The sequence below is a fragment of the Crocuta crocuta genome, unplaced genomic scaffold, assembly GCF_008692635.1.
Source record: "Crocuta crocuta isolate KB4526 unplaced genomic scaffold, BGI_CrCroc_1.0 scaffold566, whole genome shotgun sequence".
Lineage (NCBI taxonomy): Eukaryota > Metazoa > Chordata > Mammalia > Carnivora > Hyaenidae > Crocuta > Crocuta crocuta.
In genome coordinates this window covers 1,280,068-1,301,988 of record NW_027533114.1, presented here as the reverse complement: position 1 = coordinate 1,301,988, position 21,921 = coordinate 1,280,068, and the positions used below count along the sequence as shown (strand labels likewise).

The window sequence follows — 21,921 nt, the reverse complement described above, 5'->3', positions numbered from 1 at the left end:
CTATTTGTCTTTGCATGTATTTACAGAATGCTTATATCTGTGCATTAGAGTTTTTTCTCTTACTTTTTTTTTCTTTTAGATGACAGCTTTGGGTATACATTTCAAATGGAAATAGAAAGAACATTAAAAAGTGAACAATACTCAATGACTTCCTTTAAATGGAATCAGCTCATTTTCATCTGATTAAATGTGATTGCATTTATACAGCAATGCTTTTTTTTCCTTAAAAAGATATACTGAATATGGAGAAGAGAGTATAAACAGGTAATCAGAAAATATCTGCTCAGAAAATTATTCTCAAATTATTAAGGGAAGTAATATACTTGAAATAAAATATATACCACTCATGAACTAACAAGTGTTATTATTTAAAAATTAAATTATTTTAATTATTATTTAAATTTATTTAAATAAATTTTAGAGCATGTTAATAATGCTTAAGTCAGTGAAAGTATTTTAAAACAAGAAAAGTGTGTATGGATGATGTTGCCTCACAAAATAATAGAGACAAGCATAGTATCCGTATTTAAAATAAAAATAAAATAAAAACAGTATCCTTATTTAAGCAATATAACTATTTTAAAAATATTCCATCCCCTGCTATTGATTCATAATAGTTAATAGTTTCTGTACAAAAAGTAAATATTCAGACTGTTCTTTTCAGGGTACAAAAAGGAATAGTCCTGATTGAATTCTATTATGTGTTTCTAATAATCAGTGGAGTATACTTATCAGGGTCACAGTCAGATAATCTGAAAGGATAGGAGAAAAGGAACTATATAGAAAATTTAATAAATACATATATTTTTACAGGTTTATATTCTATTCCACTTTTCTAAATACCTTCTGTGTATACATTTTCTTATTCTACTTGAGATTCAGATTCTCTTGTATTTTATTTCAAACCTTGAATACATTCTAAAATTTAGATATATATGTAAATATATATACATATATACACACACACAAAATTTAAATATATAATATATATATTTCTTTTTCCATATAGTCCCCTAATAGAAATCCAAAGTCATCTAATCCTTTAATTTCAGTTTCTCTTTTATCACCATGGACTGTACTGAAGATCATTTGTCTTCTGGTTTTACTAACCAGTCCATTGCAGGGGAAAGTGTAGACATAAACTAATTGTTACATAACTTGAATGTAAGTATCTAAGAGCTATCATGGTGTAGTAGAGATATCACAGTACTTGAAGTTAGACTACTCAAGTTTATACCTTTTATACCTTTATTGTCACATTCTAGCTACATTATTTGGACATGTCACTTAAGTTTCTTAAGCCTCATTTGTGTAGACTGATAATAATGACTAGACCAATAGGTCAGTCTGAATATTATAACTGATAATATTTATCTAAGGAGTTAGTATTGTGTTTGATCCATTGAATTTTTCCTTGATTTATTGACTGCATAAATTACTGTGACACAGAATGCAGTGTTATTTACTCAAATTCCTTCTTACACATTAAGGATTTTTATATGATAAATAAGAGAATTAGCTTTTTTTTTTCTGTAACACAATACATGTAGGAAAACTATATAATCAAGATATATACACTTTCTTTTTAGATGACTTTCTTGTTTTTCACTTCAAAACTGTTTTTTGCCATAGTCATATTTTATAGAAAACAAACCAGTGCTTAGGACAAGGACTTCGTTTTCTTGAACTTATCAGTTTTTTAAAAACAGCAAAGTCTTTTCTGTTTATTCTAGGTGGAGTTGACAACCAGAGAATGCATTAATAAGAAATACCATATCATTTATAAGAAATACCATTACAACAACAACAAAAATAACCTGGGGTGCCTGCATGGCCAAGTCGGGTAAGTGCCTGACCCTTGATTTTGGCTCAGGTCATGATCTCATGGTTCATCAGATCAAGCCCTGTCAGACTACACTGCCAGTATGAAGTCTGCTTGGGATTTTCTTTCTCCTACTCTGCCCTTCTACTGTTCTCTCTCTCTCAAAATAAATAAATAAACATTAAAAATATGTATATTAAAAAATTCTGAGTAGCATCAGAAAAAAAATCCCTTGCCTATTGGAAAAGTAAATTTTCAAAAACCATCAAACATACAGACAATACCAGGCTATATAGTTATTTTCTTTTTAGAAATTAAAATGTAAACAATAGATACAAATCTAGCCATGTGAAAAAATATTTGTCATTAAAACTAATATTAGCAAATAAAATTGTTTAAAATGTCATATCAGGAATATAAATTGCATTTAGCTTGAATGCTCTGACTGATGTTTAAAATAGACCATAGGAAAGCAATTTTGAAGCCTAATTTTAGAGAAATCTAAATTCATGGGAACTGAATAAAAGAAAAATAATCCCCATATTAGTTTTTGCTATTGTAAAATACCATACATGGATATTCATTTATATCAAGTTTATAAGAGTTCTACTCAGTTGAAAAATAACTTAGGCTGGGCCTAAAATATTCACTTTTATTTTTATTTATTTTTAATTTTTTTAATGTTTTATTTATTTTTGAGAGAGAGACAGACAGGTAGACAGACAGTATGAGCAGGGGAGGGTCAGAGAGAGAGGGAGTCACAGAATCTGAAGACAGGCTCCAAGCTCTAAGCTAGCTATCAGCACAGAGCCCGACGCGGGGCTCGAACCCACCAACTGTGAGATCATGACCTGAGCCGAAGTTGGATGCTTAACCAACTAAGTCACCCAGGCGCCCCATAAAATATTCACTTTTAGAGAAGATATGTTGAAAAGTAATTCCTGACCTAGTTTCTAATTTACAAATCTATCTGTGATACTTCAGCAAATTCATAACTTTTATACATTGAAAAAGATTTGATTCTATGTCATTAAAACATCATTATTTGATCTTATTCTTGTTCTAGTCATATGCAAAGTAAATATGTTTTCTCACATCTTAATCTCAGTCAAATATAAAAACAAAAGTGATGGTTTTCACTGATTTGGGGGGAGGACAGAAACTGTAGCTACAAATTTCATTGCAAAAGAATGTCACCATTTCAGAAAGTTGAAAAGCAACATTTCATGATTAGGATGTTGAATAGAAAATACACTTGCTTTGATTTTAGATATAGTTAACATCTTCCTCTTATATTCAGAAGTTATAGAATATTCATAATATAAATTTACTTAGGTCCCTAATGAGTTTTCTATAATTAATTCCATAACATAGAGAATAGTGTTCAATTTGCAGTTAGAAACATTGGAGGACTCTACCTTTAGTACTGGGGCTGGTTGACAAAGTTCTCTCATGTTCTATTTCCTTATTTTACAAATAAGGATTTTATTAGCAGCTTCTTCAAATATGACTATTATGTGAAATATCATATACAATAGCACTTAGAGTACAAATCATCTTTCCTTTAGTTCTTTTTATGCTAAAATAGTTTTTGAATAAATAACCTTAATCCTTCAAGTCAAAATTAAATTACTACAAAATTGTTATCTCATGAGAATACAAATAGCATTTTTTTTCTGAATTGGATTCATATACCTTCTCCTTTTTCCTTTGTATCTTCCTTTATTTAAAAAAACTTAAAGATTCCTTATTCTAAACAATTTTTTATCAGAAATTTGATAAAATGAATTTTACTGTTACCTAGAAAGTTTAGCATTCAAACAGAGAGGTTTCTCTGCCTTTTCAGACTATCTTCTCCTGTGGGGCTGTCATTTATCTAACTTTCACAGATGAGATAGGAGTGAACAAACAAGACTGGATTTTAAAAGTAAAAAAAAAAATCAAAGGCAAATTAAAGTGAAGGTACAAATAAGTATATCCTGCCCCAAATAATAATAACAATAAATAATAATAATTCTTCAACATCACCCAATGAGTGTATAAAATTAAAAAATTGTTTTTTTGTCCTAATATTTTAAGTTCTGCCTCACAAACATAGTTTAATGAGCCCAACAGCGCGTAGGTTAGGTCTCCAGTTTTCACACACACACACACACACACACACACACACACACACACACTAAAAGCAGACAAACAAAAAGCAGTGATATTGTCAAAAGATATTCAAATTTTTTGAGTTTTAGGACTATGCAGGAGATTCAGTTTATGCCTCATATTACTTCTTTGCCAAACAACTTCCTGTATTTACGAGTTCTCTTACCTTCAGAGCTTCTGAGATGGCATCTCTCATAGGCTTCGGTGGAAGACTCCAACCCTTTGTTAGTATGTCTTTAGGTCTAATGACATAGAGAGACAGACAGAGAGAGGCAGAGCACCACAAACCATGAGATCATGACCTGAGCTGAAGTGAGGCGCTTAACTGACTGAGCCACCCAGATGCACTTAAAAAGTATTTTTTGAGGGAATGTTTTGAACATATTGGGGTGTACATTCTTCTTGGATAATCACAAATGAGAAAAGTTGTCCAAGAAAACTTATTGAAAGCTATGACCCTCACAAAAGTGGCAATTCTTGCCTCCTCCAAATGTAACTTAGCAACTTAGAAAAATTGACAAATGCCATGAGAAAATCAGTCCTAACAATGAGAACATAATTATAAAGTAATGTAGTAAATTAAAGGCAAATTAATGTTTAAAAAAATAAAATAACATAGAGATGAATGTGTGTAATATGCATAAAATCTTCAAAATGTATAAAAATTATACAACATTTCTCTCTAAAGGAGATAATTAGTACTAGAATAGAAGCTCTTATTAAGATATTCCTAACAGCATTTCTCATAACAGAAATAAATTTCAAATCCTATGAAATCAGAGAATACTAATTAGGTAATTATGCATCTTAAAATGGGATTGTATACAAGTTTTAACAATTACTTTTATAAGGTTTTCATAAATATAGAAGTTAGGCTACATTTTAAATGAAAAGCAAGTAGGAATTGATATTTGCTATGAAGATATATTCAGTCTTCCCAGTTATTAGAAAACATGATATATATGATGTCATATATATATATACATAACATGATATTGTGTCTTTCTCTCTCACACACATACACACATTCATCTCTAGATGAAAAATAAAATGTTAAAAACTTGGAAAATTTTAAGTGATGATAGTAATACAGAGAAATGAAAATGGCATGCACTGTTGGGGAGACTATAAACTGGCATAGCCATTTTAAAAACTGGAGTCAGCAGCTAATAAAATCGAATACGTTAAAATTCCATAAATTTGTAACTTATCATCCCATTTGTGATTATATCTCAGTATTATTCTCATACAAAGAAAGAAACTTGCATGAAGATATTTCTCTCATAATTATGTTGGAGTTGGTGGTAACCTATACTTAATACCAGATATTTATAATTAACAATTGTTAAGTAAATCAAAGGAGTATTATGCAGCTATCAAAGATAGTAAATTGATGTTACAAGCAATTAAATAAGCAGGACTTTAAAGACAAGTGTTTTTTATAAAAGTAATAAATAGAATTTATCTACAGGACAAAGTTTTGTAAATTAAAACCGCATTTGCACATAAAGCATTTTATATTTTCAAATATAACACATGTTGAATGATTTTTAATATACACGGCTCTTAAAAGAAAATATAAAGAACTCCACTCTTCATTTTAGATATTAATTTTGTAGAAAAAATTAAACCTGCTGAAGAATAACAGATGCAAAAGATAAACATACCTTTTAGTTCTAAACTCTAGTTTTGCGGTGCACTTAAAGTTCATATACAATATATCTTCATCTACTGTCTTTTTATGCATGCAGCTTTATAATTCTTTTAACAACACTTAATTTACACTTTAACATTTTGAGTTGAATTTATGTTGCCTTACTCTTAGTATCACATTTAATTCAGTTTGTAAATGTTGGGATTCTTGCCAATGCTGAGAACAATTAGGTTACTTAAACTAAGTGATAATTTCCTAATTAATTCAATTAAATACTCATTTAAGTGTACTTGGCTTGGGAGAGTATAATGTTAAAAATCTATAGCTGGACTTGTCATCTGGCTGTGTGCCTAGAAACACTGAACTGTGATATTAAGTAGTCACACGAGTAACTCAGAACAAATGGTATGAAATATTAAGCCATTGTGTCTAAGAGCAAGAAGCTTACACAGTGAGTAGGAGACATATAATTTGTCTTTGACTCACCCTTTAAAAGCTTAAAAAATCTGTGAGTCTAAGATACAAAGATTGAGATTTGGAGTTTGTGTCCCAGAATAGAATTTGTTGTAGATGAATATCACGGGGAGTCTAACTTGGAGTTAGAGATTTGAATGCAGTGGGTTAATGGGGCAATCCTTGGGACTGACCCCAGTGAGGGAGTGTTAGAAAGTAGCAGAGGAGTTCTGCAGTTGTCCTGCCCTGAGCCTACGAGGTTAGACTTTAATAACCAGTCATTGGTGCAGATTGTTTAAGCCCAGGGCATCTCTTGGAGAGGGACTCAGCTGAGTCTTGGCAGCAGCTAACATTTCCAACAGCTGGGGTAATGATTTCGAGGAGGTGTAGTTTCTGAATACAAGTTTTTAAAAGCCTGTAGGAGATTTTGAATGTAATATTAATAGCTACTTGTGTTTAAAGTAAACATTTTTCAAATTTAAAAGCTAGTTTTTATCAACCAAAAATTCTAACCTACTTTTTAACTTTCTACAACTCTAGTAAACTAAAAATAATCACATTCAAATTTTCTTTCATTAAGCAACATGCTTTGACATCTTTATCAAAAATACCCTGACTACCTAAAAGTGAGTCTATTTCTGAATTTTCTAATCTATTTATTTGATCTATAAATCTATCCTCTCACTAATACTCTAATGACTTGATTACAGTAGCCTTTCTCTGCCAAAAACAGGGGTATCATTCCTTCAAGCTTATTTTTATTTTTCATATTGTTTTGAATATTGTAGATACTTTGTCTTTACATATACATTGTAATATTAGCTTTTCATCTTAAAAAAAAAAACCAACCCTATTAGAATTGCAGTGGAATTACATTAACTTTATTGATCATTTGGGAGAGTTGCCAACTTAATATTGAGCCTTCTAATACATGAAGACTTCATACCTTGCCGTTTAGTTTGTGTTCCTTAATATTCCTTGATGACATCTTGTAGCATTTAGCTTATAAGAGTAATACTTAAATATACACAATATTTGCATATATATTGGTACCAAGAACAGATAAAATTAATTTTGAAATATTTTTCTTTTTAAAAGAATTTTTTAATGTTTTATTTATTTCTTAGAGAGAGAGAGACAGCGTGAGCAAGGGAGAGTCAGAGAGAGAAGAGACAGAATCTGAAGCAGGCTCCAGGCTCTGAGCTAGCCATCAGCACAGTGCCCGATGTGGGGCTTGAACCCACAAACCATGTGATCATTATCTGAGCCAAAGTTGAGTGCTTAACCGACTGAGCCACCCAGGTGCCCCTTGAAATGTTTTTCTATATTGACCTCTAAATTTATCATTTGCTATTGCATTAGCATTCTCTAAGGTAAGTAACCTTGTTTATATTGTTCCTCAGCTCATATATCTGGAATGGATGAGATGGCTCACTCTTCTCCCCAGGTTGTCTTCACATGGAATCACAATCCTCACACAAATTAGACCAGGTTTGTCCAAAAGGTGACAGTGTTCTAAGTGCTAGACTTATCAAGCTTGTTTGCATTATGCTTGCTGATTTACTGTTGGTCAAAGTCATTGAGCCAGGCCCTGAGTAATCCGGAAGAGAATTACACAAAGGCACGGACATCAGAAGATGTAGTGTCATAACAAATCACACCCAAATCTCAGAAGTTTACAACAAAAAAGATCTTTTCCTTATTCACATTATATATCCATTATGGTATGGTTGTGGCTCTACTCCATGATAACGCCACTCTGGGAATCTAATGGATAGAGTAGTCCCAGCCTCAAATTTCACTCATATTTCATAGGCCAAAGCAAGTCACTTAACCATACCTATTATAACAGGAAAGAGAAGTTTTATTCTACCTTGCAGAGGGATACTTCACTCCAAATATGTGTATGTAGTAACACTGTGTAACACAGTCCATATTCTCCTTACCACTTGATAAGAGCTAATTTACTAATGTTAACTATCTAGATGCAATACTGGGGTATCACACTATGTTAATACTTTGTATTTACCTGATAACTACTATGTGAAGAATTGTTTTATAGACTGACTTGACATTTATGTGTTTTTTTTTTTTTTGCTGTTAAATGCTGCCTGGTCTCTTTTGCCTATTTTTATTAGGTTTGTATCTTTTGCTTATAAATTCTTTATTATTTTTAATTATATTCCTAAGAAAATTTATTATCTAACTGTAGTTGATATGCAATGTTATGATAGTCTCAGGTGTATAATATAGTGATTTAACCATTCTGTTCTATTCCTCAATGCTTACCTTGATAAATGTAGTTGCCATCTGTCACCATCCAACATTATTACAAAATTGTTGGCTATATAGGCTATGTTGTACTTTTCCTCTCCGTGAATTGTTTTATAACTGGATGTTTGTACTTCTTAACCTCCTTCACCTATTTCACTCATCCCCCAACCCACCACACCTGTGGCAACCATCAGTTTGTTCTTTGTATTTAAGACTGTTTTGTTTTTTAGATTCCACATCTAAGTGAAATCATATGATATTTATCTTTCTCTATTTGATTTATTTCACTTAGCAAAATACTGTTAAGATTGATCCATATTGTTGTAAATGACTAGGTTTCATTCTTTTTTATGCCTAAGTAAGATTCTATATATACTACCTCTTATCCATTCATCTATAAATGGACAGTTGGGTTGCTTACACATCTTTAACTATTACAAATAATGTTTCAATAAACATAGGGATACATATATCATATTCTCTAGATAAATGCCCAATGGTGGAATTACTGACACAGTTTTATTTATTTATTTATTTATTTATTTATTTTTGAGGAACCTCCGTACTGGTTTCCATAGTGGTTGTGCCAATTTGCATTTCCACCAATGGTCAATGATGGCTTCCTTTTCTTCCCATCCTTGCCAACACCTGTTATTTTTTTGTCTTTTTGATAGTAGCCATTCCCACTGATGTGAGGCGATATCTTATTGTGGCTTTGATTTGCATCCCCCTGATGATTAGTGATGTTGAGCAAATTATATAAGTTTGATATCAATTCTTTTTCAGATATATCAGTTTATAAATGTCTATTATATTTACTTCACAATGTATTTTATTACTAAGTTATTCGTTTGGATTAAAGTTATTATATTTTTTCATGGCTTGAACATTTGTACCCTGTTTACAATATCTTTTTCTAACTTAAATTTAGATTGTAGTAGATTGTTTGCAAAAATGATTATAATTGTTATTCTCCATGTATCCATGAACGTGCAATGTGACTTTGTAATTGCTTCCAACAAAAGGCTGAATGTATATCCCCACTTCTTACATCTGTGCTATCTTAATTTAGTTTGTTACTTTGAAAGTGATACTATGTGAGTTCCATATCAGGGCCTTAAGAGGCTTTGAGTTCACCCACTCATTTTCTTGGGATCCTGCCTTTCTGCCATATGAACATTGTCAGGATAAATGATGGAAGTTGAGAGACACGTAGCTTAGTCATCCCCTCCTTGCCCCAATTAATATCTCCAACCAGCTTCCAAAAGCAGAGCCACTTAGCTGACCAGTGGCTGACTGCAGATGCACTGAGTTTAACTAAAATAAGAAGAAAACGACATTTGTGCCCAGTCCAAATTTCTGACCAAGAAAATCATTAACCAAATACATCACTCTTGGTGGAAACCACTAAGTTTTGCTTTGGTTTGTTATATACTAAAAGCTGACTCTGGATTCTAAAGACATTCTTCTGTATTTTCACAGCAAATTTTTATACAGTGTCATTTTTCACTTAAGTTTTAATTTAATCACCAGACACAAAATTTAGTGAGCATGGTTAGGTAGAGTTCCAGTTTTCTCTCCAAGTGGTCTACCACCTGGTCACTTCATAATCAGGTGCATCATACTCCAGTGCCATGTATTCATGTATTTCTGAGTCTATTTCTGGAACCTCTGCATTTATTTTCAGATCAACTTGTCTATCATGAATCCTTCTAGACAATCTTAATAAATATGATTATAAAATATTTGAGGTCTGATAGTACAATTACCTTCATTTTGTCTTTATTCATCGTCAGGACTATCTTGGTTATTATTAGATTTTGAATTGTATCAAATCCACCCCCAAAATTATTGATATTATTTGTTTTAATTTCATCAGGTTTATAAATCAATATGGGGAGGATTGTTATTTTTATGATACTTAATGGAGAACCACCACCTTTAAATATGGTCTTCTGAACATCAATGAACGTCATATAGCTTTCTCAATATTTAAGGTTCTTATATTATTTCTTTAAAACAATGTTTAAATTTCTCCATAGAGGTCCTATAGGTATATTATCATATTTATTTTGGAAAGTTATTTTCCATTGCTTATTTAAGGAGGATATTTTTGTAATTTATTTTCTGCATACAAATAAAGATATAATAATTAGTTTAAAATTTTTATTTTTATCTAAAAAAGATGTTGATCTCACTTGTTAATTCTAAGACTTCATTTCCATATTCTTTTGGAATATTTCCATATTCCAAATTCTGAATTTCCTTGTATACAATATATTTTTGAAAATAATGAGACATTTATTACCATGATTAAATTTATAAAATATCTTTCCAAACACACTGTTGATGTGATAGTAGTAATATTCAATTTATTTATAATGTAAAGAGAAAGTTTTCAGTGTTTCACTGTTAAATATATTTTCTTTAATTATTTACATATTCATTTGCCAGGTTAAAGAAATTCCTTTTCATTTCTAATTATAAGGGTTTTCCTGCATAAATCTTCAAATCAGTTCTAGTATATAACATGTTGGATGGCAGACTTTCAACAATCATAAATGTAAGCTTCTATTTTCAATTTTCCTTCAGACTCTGTCCATTTGGAAATTATTGACTTTTTACATCATAGATTTAAAATCACAAATTTGAAAACATAACGGGAAAATCATTAGAACCTACAAAATATTTTGTTTGCATGCTCAGAAACAGCCAAAAAAAAAAAAGTTATACTGTTTCTCCATGACAATTGCATTAAAAGTCCAAACAGCGGCCTTTTTTTTTTCCACAAAGGCTGTAAACTCCAGTTCAGCCCTTATAACACCAATGGCAATAGAATACAGGGGGGAAATGGTGCTATTTACTGGCAATAAACAAAGCAAATCAGAAAATAGAAGTTTTTCTTCTTTTGTTTTCCGATCTGTCTTTAAATCGATATTGGTTGATATTAGTGGTATAAGTCATTGCACCTGGGTGGCTCAGTCAGTTGAGCATCAGACTCCTGGGTTTGTTTGGCACACGCCATGATCCCAGGGTCATGGAAAGGAGCTCTGGAGAATTAAGATTCTCTCTCTCCCTCTGCCCCTCTCCCTGTTCATACTCTCTTTCTCTTAAAAAATGGTAAAAGTCAAATTCCGCTTCTTGTACTAATTTTAGGTTCAAAGAAATATAACAATTTCTAAAAGAAAGTTTTCCTAAGACATCCACAGTCTAATCAGTGTGTATATAGTTAGTACTATGTGTACTTCTATACATAAATAAAATGAATCAAGGGAAATTGTGACTTGGTCAAGGTCACAAATATATTACTGTGTTTTATATTTATGATGTGAGATGTGTTTATCACATTTTAAATGTTGAGGAAATATTCTATGTTGATTCATGAAAAGAATGATCTTTCCTGGTAATCTTCTACAGTGGAAGGAGAATAAATGTTGGTTGACCTCTCTTAACTGTGCTACCAGTGTTTGAATAATAGTGAACAGTTCAGAAATTGAACTTAAGCAATAGAGATGCTGAGTCACAGCTAAAAAGTGATATATGAAACACTTAATGGCCCTCAGCAAGACTATCTCTTTTTTCTGGTGCCAATAACCCAAAGGATGAAATGTAACTCACTGTGAAGGACAAAAATAAATGTGTCAGATATGATATGTTAGTCCTGAAAATGAGGAAAAAGGGCACTTTTTTGAATATCATATTAATAAAAATGATTAATCCCTCTCATCCCTTCTCCACCATATCTAGAACAGTAATTTCAATGCATACAAATTCAGAGGTTTTGGATGGTGTCAGTCATTTTTCTTCACAAAATGGATTCATTGTAACTGAGTTATTCAGTTTTGGAGGCACTAATGACTCACTGAATTGTATTTTGTTTACAAAATGGTATTTCCATCACTGAAAGAAACAGTGACAATCTAAACTCTTGTTCATCATAGCGACTACATATGACCAATTGAAAAATTAACTCATTATGTGACCTTGGATAAAACATTCTTCTCTCCATAAAATAGACCTGATTTTCTAGTTTCCAAATTTAAAGGAAATATATAAAGTCATACATTAACTTATTAAAAATTGATCAAAGTTTTAGGCAGTGTTCCACAAATGTACTTATGTCATATATTAATAGCAGTAAATTAATAGATTAGAGCTATCACATGAGAATATTAATTAACCATAATCAATCACAGAGCATTTTTCCCCTTTAAGAACAACAAAATAGCTTAAAACAGAGTAAAGAAGGGATTCTGAGAAGACTCTGACCAGAAATCCTCTCTTTTCTTTTCCAACAAGAACATACTCTTCTGAGTCACATGATGATTTGAGCTCATAGGCAAACTAAGTCTTGAGTTGTAGGTAAAAAAGAGCTAGTAATTTGTTTTCTCCCCATTTTTTGGCCACTTACCTGGAAAACAGTTTAAAGTGGTTTCTCTCTTATCTATTCCCAATTGACATTTTAACAATATATAAAATAATATTAAGTAGTTTCACTAACCCATAAAAGTGAGTTGAGTAGTTTGGCTGAATCCTCTCTCTGGGATTCTTGGCAAATACAAAACAAAAGGGTGGGAATATTCCTTTATGTACATCCACTGGTGTATATAGTCGGCATTATTCTTCTGGTCGTTAGGTTTCTACCACTGCAAGGCCATCACAACTTTAACTAAAATTAAACTCTAAGGGCACCTGGGTGGTTCCATCAGATGAACATCCAATTTCAGCTCAGGTCATTATCTTGTGGTTCCTGAGTTCAAGCCCCATGTTGGGCTCTGTGCTGACAGCTCTGAGCTTAGAGCCTGCTTCCAATTCTGTAACTCCCTCTCTCCCTGCCCCTCCCCTGCTCACACACTGTCTCTTTCTGTGTCTCAAAAAATAAATAAACATTAAAAACTTTTTTTAAAATTAAATTCCAACAGATAGACAAAGAATAGTAACAAATTGAAAAAGAGACCAAACAATAAAACGAGACATAGCAATATAAATTTACATAAATATTAATAACAAATGTATGGCTATGGAAAATATATTTGTAGTATAGATAATAAGAAAAGTGTCCTTATACATTGAAAAGAGAAAGGCAAAATAGACAAATTGCAACAGAACATAATTGTCAGGGGAAATGCATCAGAAGTTCATCAAAAAGATATCCAAATCGTTAGGCACAGTAAGATCCAGAAAAATGCCAATAAAGATAATAAACATTAATTCATTATTATCTTTTTTACATTTTACATTTATCACATTGTTAAAATTTACATGTCATGCTTAAAATTATATATATATATAAAATTATATATATATACACACACACACACACACACATATACGTTACTGATATTTTTTGGTTTGGGGGCAGTTTTTTGTTTTTGTTTTTGTTTTTGAGAGAGAGTGAGTGTGTGAGCAGGGAAGAGGGGCACAGAGAGAGAGAGAGAGAATCTTAAGCAGGCTCCAGTGATCTTTACACTCAGCACAGAGCCTGGTGTAAGGATCGACATGGGACTCAATACCACAACCCTGAGATCACAACCCAAGTGGAAATCAAGAGTTGGATGTTCAATAAACTGAGCAACCCAGGTGCCCCTAGGTGTTACTGTTTTTGGAGATTACTAGAAAATGACACTCTCATAAATTCCTTGTAAAAATGTGAATTGTTTTTAAGACAAGCAAATAAGCAGCATGGAATAAAAGTTATTTGTTTGAATAAAAAATATAAATTTTAAATTAAAATAAATTTTCTTTCATATACACATCCTATACCAGGATATATACTCCACAGAAATAAAACAACAGTATATAGTTACATATGTATCAAAAGTTTAATTGCAAGAATTTTTAGTGAATGGAAAAAGTGGAAATAAAGTAAATGATTATTATATAAAGAATAACTGAGTAAATTGTAGTCTATCTTCACTTTTAAATATTATTCAGTCATTAAANCCACATAGACCAGTAGACCTGGAAGTATTTGCATAAAGTATTATATACTGAGAATAGCAAAAAGATTGTAAAAATGATTCCACTTAAAAGACATAAAATAATTAAAAACCTGATGTATTGTCTATATAAGTAAAATAATTAAAATATATTTATAGAGGTTTCATACTAGATAGTTTAAAAGTTATTTGGTGGAGTATTGGTTGGATAAATGGATAGGAGGTAGCAAAGAGAAGAAAAGAAGAGGAAAAAAGGACCATACAAAAAATCAGCAAGTTTGATATCTAAATTTATGTTAAATATATATTAAAAAACAATTTGCACAGTAGATAGTTTTTAGATAACTCATTTTCAAATATTTGCTGATACCCATTTGAATAGCAAGTGTGGCCATGTGGCCCTTTAAAATCCCCAGTGCACATGAGGTCGCCTGGGTGGTTCAGTCAGTTAAGTGTCTGACTCTTGGTTTCAGCTCAGGTCATGATCTCACGGTTCCTGGGATCCAGCCCCACATTAGGCTCTGTGCTGATAGCATGGAGCCTGCTTGGAATTCTCTCTCTCCCTCTCTTTCTGTCCCTCCCCCACTGTCTCATGCATGTCCTTTCTCAAAATAAGTAAATTTAAATTTTTTTAAATTATAAAACAAAATTAACAACAAATAAATAAAATTCCCAGTACATTTGAAGAATAAGCCAAAAAAATTGTTTTTGATAACCAGGGGGGCAGTGAAGGTAGAAAGTAAAATTCCAATTTGAATACTTAAGTGGAGCTGACCCATGATGAAATACATTCTCATAGAATTTACAGATTAGTCCACAATTCTTTTTAAAATCACCAGGCATCATTTATGTGAGCCCCTAGACTAATTACAAAGCTATACCCTATAAAAGTCAAGTCAACATGAGGCCAAAAATTTCTTCGGCAGATTTAAAAACTAAGAGAAAGACACAAGGCAGCCAGTACAGTTAAAAAAGGAAAACATGAAAGAAAACAAAAAGGAAAACATGAGAATTTGTTTAGGTCACCTCTAGAACCTGCATTAAGAGACTGAACTGCTTTCAAAAAAGGAATCCATTTGAGGCCCAGTCACAGGTAGAGTAAGTCCAGCTACAATGTATGACCCTGGGGTGTGATAAGGATGACTTTACTTTAGATTAAGATCTTAGATTTGATATAAAATCAAAAAGATGAGAGAGAGGAAAGAAGAGAAGAAGATAAGAGAAAAGTTAAAAAGAAAAAAATTCTTACTGTGATATTTAGGGCCAAAGTTCTGGAAAATTAGAGAGTAAAACTGGGCTTACACCAGTTTCTTTGTTAAATCAAAAACCTAACACTAGTGTCTAAATTATGGTTTTTTGAGTCAAAATCCAGCAAATATAAAAAGGTATATAATTGGGGTTAGGAATTAACACAACTTTCCTGCTAACTTTAAATATATGCAACCAAGGAAGATATACCTAATATTTTTCCTGAATTTGAAGAAGTTTTAATAATCTATGTGGATATGTTTGTAGTGAACTTCTAGCTTAGGGTTGAACTTCTAGCCAGATTGGATGTATAGGAGGAAACCAAGTGCACTAAAGAGTCCTTTAGAGGGGAGGAAAAAATTTAAATGCTCTTTTAATAAAATTTATATATTTTATGCCAAAAATAAATGCTAAAATATATTTAGTATGTATGTGAAAGGCATCATTCTAAGTCAATTATTTATATTAACTCATTTTATCTTGCCATATCCCTATGACATAGGTACTGTAATCATCCATAATTTATAGACAAGAAAATTGAGGCACAGTTAAGCGATTTGGACTTAGGTCATATATATATAATAATTGATGGAGTTAGAATGCAAAACCAGGAAACCTGGCTCAAAATTCTGTGCTCTTCATCATTACAGTGAATTCCATCTGCTATGGTGGCACAAAACTGGATAGAAAAATATAGTATATTTATAGAAGGTATTGGATATAAGAAGGATAGGAAAACCTACTCTTTTGTACCAGAATGATTTATGAGAAGAGAAACAGTGTTGGTAACAAAGAGCAGATAAGCCTGTCCTAGCCTCTTCACCTGGGATTTGTTACAGATATACAGGAAACTCATGAACATGGGAATGGGGAAGAGGGAGCTCGAAGTGCGCAGCTCCTCGCATGTGTCTTGTGGATATGCCAGCTGGACACCCAACAAGGAAACAATTAGCCTGATGTAGTGACAATTGTGCCACAACGGTGGAGAAAGATGGATGCATAGATGAGACTGAGGAAGTGAGCTTGACTTGCCAAAGGACTGGATGCAACAAGAATGAGATTCAGAAGTCTATGAGGGTATAATGAGGTGCTATCAGAGTCAGGGTCCAGTAAAAGCTGTAAGTCACAATGCATAATGAATATGTCACATGTAAAAAATTCAAGATGCAGACAATCAAGGCGAGAGATTCCAGCAATGAGGGTTAATAAAAACAATCCAGGGACGCCTGGGTGGCTCAGTCGGTTAAGCATCCAACTTTGGCTCAGGTCATGATCCCACGTTCATGGGTTCAATCCCCGCATCGGGCTCTGTGCTGACAGCTAGCTCAGAGCCTGGAGCCTGTTCTAGATTCTGTGTCTCCCTCTCTCTCTGACCCTTCCCTGCTCACGCTGTCTCTCTCTCTCTCTCTCAGAAATAAATAAAACATTAAAAAAAATTAAAACAAAAAACAATCCAAAAGACAAGATGAGTCACAATTCAGAGATCACCAATCCAAAACAATAATCTTATCAGACATTTTCTAACAGACAGTGAATAATTCAGAGGATACTGCTGGGGTTCATGGTCTTTGTCTCCCTCCACTGCCAGATGTCTGATGTCACCATTAAAACACACAAACACACAAACAAGTGAAGAAAACATCATTCTGGAGAGGGAAAATGATTAGGTCTTAGTGACATAGCTTTTACCTAAACAAGATGAATCCATCAGAATAAACTATTGAAGAGTTTATTAGTTTATTAGTAAGAAACACTAAGATCCTGCAGATTGCAAAGCTTGAATAACTGTCTTTGGTGTCCCCCCTTCCAAATAGCCAGATTCAGCTCATGAGAACCTGAGTGTGCCTATGGATCTGGAGAAGCTGTATGCATTTTATACAGCAGAGTGTCATGTGAGTAGCAGTTGTACTCTTGCTGTGTATCTTAGTGAACTTTATTTTAAAATAAACATTTAGGTACATAAATAATTTGGCACTGGTATGCTTAGCAACTTGACCAGTTTTCCCCTCAGTCCTTCAAAAGTGGATCTAAACAAAATTACCTTAAAACTTCAAATTTTAGCACTTCAAACTCTATTCTAGGAAATTGATGAAAATGATTGTATGAACGTAACTTCATATAGGATTATCAACAACAATAGGAAATGATGACTTGACATCATGGTTACACAGTCTGAAAAGTACTTATCTCTGTTCCATGCATAATTAGGACATAAGTGAGTTCCTCACATTTAGCCAAAACAGATGCAAAGCACACCTGGAACTTCATGTGTAAGTGTATGCTCATTTCAACACACTGCAAGTGGAAAAATATGTAAATAAGGTATAATGTGGGAACAAGGCATAATATCACAGTAAACTGGGATCCATCATGTCTGTAGCTCTGTATAGATCATTCATCTCTTAAGTGGGAAGACAAACACCACCTCAATATTAAATGTAGGCATAGAGTAAGGTTTACATTAAAGCAGTGCTGAGGCAAGATGAGACATGCTGTTGGGTGAGTTCTCATCCCATAGAGAAGTGTTCATGAGTCAAGGAAGATTTGGAAAGAATATAGGTTTTATTCCCCCCCCCCCCCAAAAAAAGACCTGTTTTATATTTTTAACTACTTGGAAGATAAACATGAATGAGGAAAATCAGGGGAGTTACATATTTGCCTGGTTTGTTTGGAGACCTTTTGGGAATAGAGGAGAACATGCAACCCTTCATTATTGAGGGAGAAGAAATCACCTGTCACCACAGAGAGAAGTCATCATCATTCAATAGGCATCCCGTCTCTACAATTACCAATGTCTTATTCCTCCCTTTGTCAAAGCATTGTGATAATCTTGTATTTCTTATCTATGTATAGAAATTGGTGAATTCCACTCAGATAGTGGAAAAGGTCACCATATCAGTCCTCCTAATAAAAATAAAACTACCTCAAACTATATATATTAGTTGACTATCAAGAATCTATACACCTAGAAGGGTGCTTGGGTGGCTCAGCTGGTTAAATGTCTGACTTCGGCTCAGGTCATGATCTCACCGTTCCTGGGTTCCAGGCCCACATCAGGTTCTGTGCTGACAGCTAGCTCAGAGCCTGGAGCCTGTTTCAGATTCTGTGTCTCTCTCTCTCTCTCTCCTCTACTCACGCTATCTCTCTCTCTCTCTCTCTCTCTCTCTCAGAAATAAATAAAACATTAAAAAACTTAAAAAAGAGTCTATACTCCTAGAAACTTACCTTGAGGGAAAATTTTTGATTTCTATATTATAATCATAAGCTCTGAAATCAGACATACCAAAGAACAAATACTTTCATTTAATAATTATTAGTATGTTTGTTTAGGCATCACTTTGATTATCTACAAATTGAGAACAATAATGCACATTCAGTATTATGTTGTGAAATACAAGAGATAAATGATGAAGTACTTAACACTTAAGAACATTATTGATACATTCAATGTATGGTATCTATGTATTTAAATACTTATCTTTATGTCTATATATAATTAAAATATTTTCTCCCTGTAGCTTTTGAGAAACTGAAACCACAATCAAACATTGCTTTGGATTTGATGAAGAATTTACTTTGAGGTCAATCAATCATATTTGAATACTGTTTCATTCACGTTTCTGAAAGCAATATAAAAGTATTCATTTCATCCCTTGATTTTTTTTCCTTGATAACTACCCACTTCTTCCCAGACTCACCTCTAACTAGAAAGAGAAAAATAACGGATTTTTACAGTATTAAAAAATAATTTTAGGATGTTTTACTTATTGACACATTTGTTTATTCAGTGAATGATTCCTTACTAATCATTCTGTGCCAAGAGTAGTAAGTGGTACATTCTACAACAAGAGAACAAGGTGGAATAATTGCTTCTTCAACGTAACTCAAATTCAGGGTACAAAAAAGGCATGAAAACAAGTTAAACAGTTACAGTCAAAATATTACAGAATGCTATAAGAATACTGAAGAATAAGTATGAATCTAAATACTCTAAAATAAATCCTTCAAGGCATGACCTGAAGTGTGAATATATGAATAAAAGTTGACTACCTAAATGGGAGAATGGGAATGGGAAGAGTATCCTTAGCATAGGCAGGAAGGATCCAGGAGTAACACTGGGCTAGGAATACCATTCATTTTTATTTTTATTTCAGAGATCTAAAAGGGCCTTCACATCCATAAAATTGAAGCCAAGAGGTGGTGGAGATATTAACGGAGGAGCTAGAGAAATAGGCAGAATTTTAAGAGGTTTTAAAGAATTTGAATTTGTATTAAGAGCAGTATGGAAGATTTAAAGAGATATGATATATAGTTACATTCTAAAAAAAATTATGCTCTCAGCTTAGAGCAAAGGTTAAATGACAGAGGGATAAGAATATCTACTGTCATGGACAAGGTGAGACCTAACTGTGCACCAAGCTAGAGTGGAAGCAATGGCGGTACAAGGAATTGGAAGTTTTCGAGAGATATGTAAGAAGTAGTATTGATAGAATCAACTTTATGTGGAGATTGAGTGAGAAGGCAGTTTCTCACTTTTGAAGTAAAGAATAAATGAAGGGGCACCTGGATGGCGCAGTCGGTTATGCGGTTGACTTCGGCTCAGGTCATGATCTCACGGTTCATGGGCTCGAGCCCGGCGTCCGGCTCTGTGCTGACAGCTCAGAACCTGGAGCCAGCTTCGGATTCTGTGTCTCCCTCTCTCTGACCCTTCCCTGTTCATGCTGTCTCTCTCTCCCTCTCTCAAAAATAACTAAAAATCATTAAAAAAATAAAAAAAGAATAAATGAAAAATTGTTAAGAATTGTTAAGTATTATATAAGAAAGAAAAATTACAACTACTGACCAGACCACAAGACTGTGCTAGCCATTGCTGTTACAGAATTCATCTACTTATGCAGTGTAACAGGATTGAGGCAAAGAGAAATAAGGCTTCACTTCCCAGGAAAGAAACTTTGAAGTAAACATGCCTATAAAAAAAAAAGAAAAAGACTGCTTTTGATGGAACATTCTATAGGAGTGCTGAGACAATGAAGAATAAACCCTCTTTATTTCTGATTACAAAGGAAGGTATACGATCCAGCAGCAATAATTCTCGTGGGATAGCTTGTTAGGGCGACTTTGAGACCTAGTTGGACTTGTTAACTTCTTTCACTTGAATAAACAAGGGTAGAGACACATTAAAAGGCAAGCCATGGTTCACCATCAGTCACTGATATTGCTAGAAACAGCGCCAACAAAATGTGCAACTATATCCACGTTTGTCCACTGCTCCAAAATAAGAATCTGTTTTTGAGTGTTAGTCTGTTTTAGAGTATAAGTCAGACCTGGTGGGAACCATGGGAATAAGTTGTATTTTCTTTGCCTACCTTTCCTCTATCTAGCTATGCTCCTTAAAAACAAAACAAACTAAAAACAATCCTTCAATCCTATATTATCTTTCAGCACCACCTCATTCTATGCTAACCTTTTAGATTGAAATTTGAATGTCTAAGCTTTTTGTTAACAATTTATCTCAACATTTTCTCTCTTGAATACACCTGAATCCATATTTTATTGTCCTCTCTTCACAAAATCTCAAGTTGCATTGTCTTGTTCTGATCACCAGTGAAATTGGTAACCCTCCTTGGCATTTTCCTTGGCTAGATCCCTATATCCTTTAACTTCCTGAATATTGTAGGTTCCTACACATTTGTCAAAAAATAGATTTCCCCTCTATGTTTTTATGATTTCATGAATTAAAAAAATGAAAAGGTAAATGCATTCACAAATGAGCAAACTCAGTGGTAAATTTGAATAGCCCATCATATGAGTATTTTATACAACATAATGTCATTTAATTGCCTAAATGAACCTGTAAGGCAAATACTATTTATTATCTTAGAGCCCTTATTCTATATATTTTCTATACCCAGAAAACAACCAATAGAATAAGCATAGGAGATTTATTTACTGCTCTACATAAGAAAAATAATTTTGTCCCCAAGTGGAATGTCAAGAGATGGTAGAAAAATGCAGGGATCACTAATTATGGTGGGCTGTAGGTTGAGTTGTGTTCCTTTCTAATTGTGGTATTCTATTAATTCCTACATAGGTCATCTGTATTAAAAGGTCTTTTTGCAAAAGTTGTTTACTGCTAGTGGTTATATCCATAACTTTAATTAAGGTGAAGTATTTAAAATTGAAAATTACTTTATCTCCTACCTTTTTCAGTTAGTGAATAAAATATATTAATGTTTGAAAAAGTGCAATTTCATTAGTACCTGCATACATTTAGTTCCTGTTTAGATTTGTATCACCATTTCCCATCCAGTGATTTTAGATTACATCTGGGAAGCATTCCTGTGTAGAGAATTGAGTGGAGAGATTAGCAAGTTAAC

At 33.0% G+C, this 21,921-nt stretch overlaps 1 long non-coding RNA gene across 1 annotated transcript; it reads left to right on the top strand.

Moving 5' to 3' along the window:
- Window positions 1-89: 89 nt before the first annotated feature.
- On the top strand, window positions 90-10,069 carry LOC144216784 (uncharacterized). The gene is made up of 4 exons (XR_013330754.1): window positions 90-264; window positions 1,734-1,843; window positions 7,211-7,385; window positions 7,487-10,069. It is a non-coding gene; the product is annotated as an uncharacterized LOC144216784 (long non-coding RNA).
- Window positions 10,070-21,921: the final 11,852 nt, after the last annotated feature.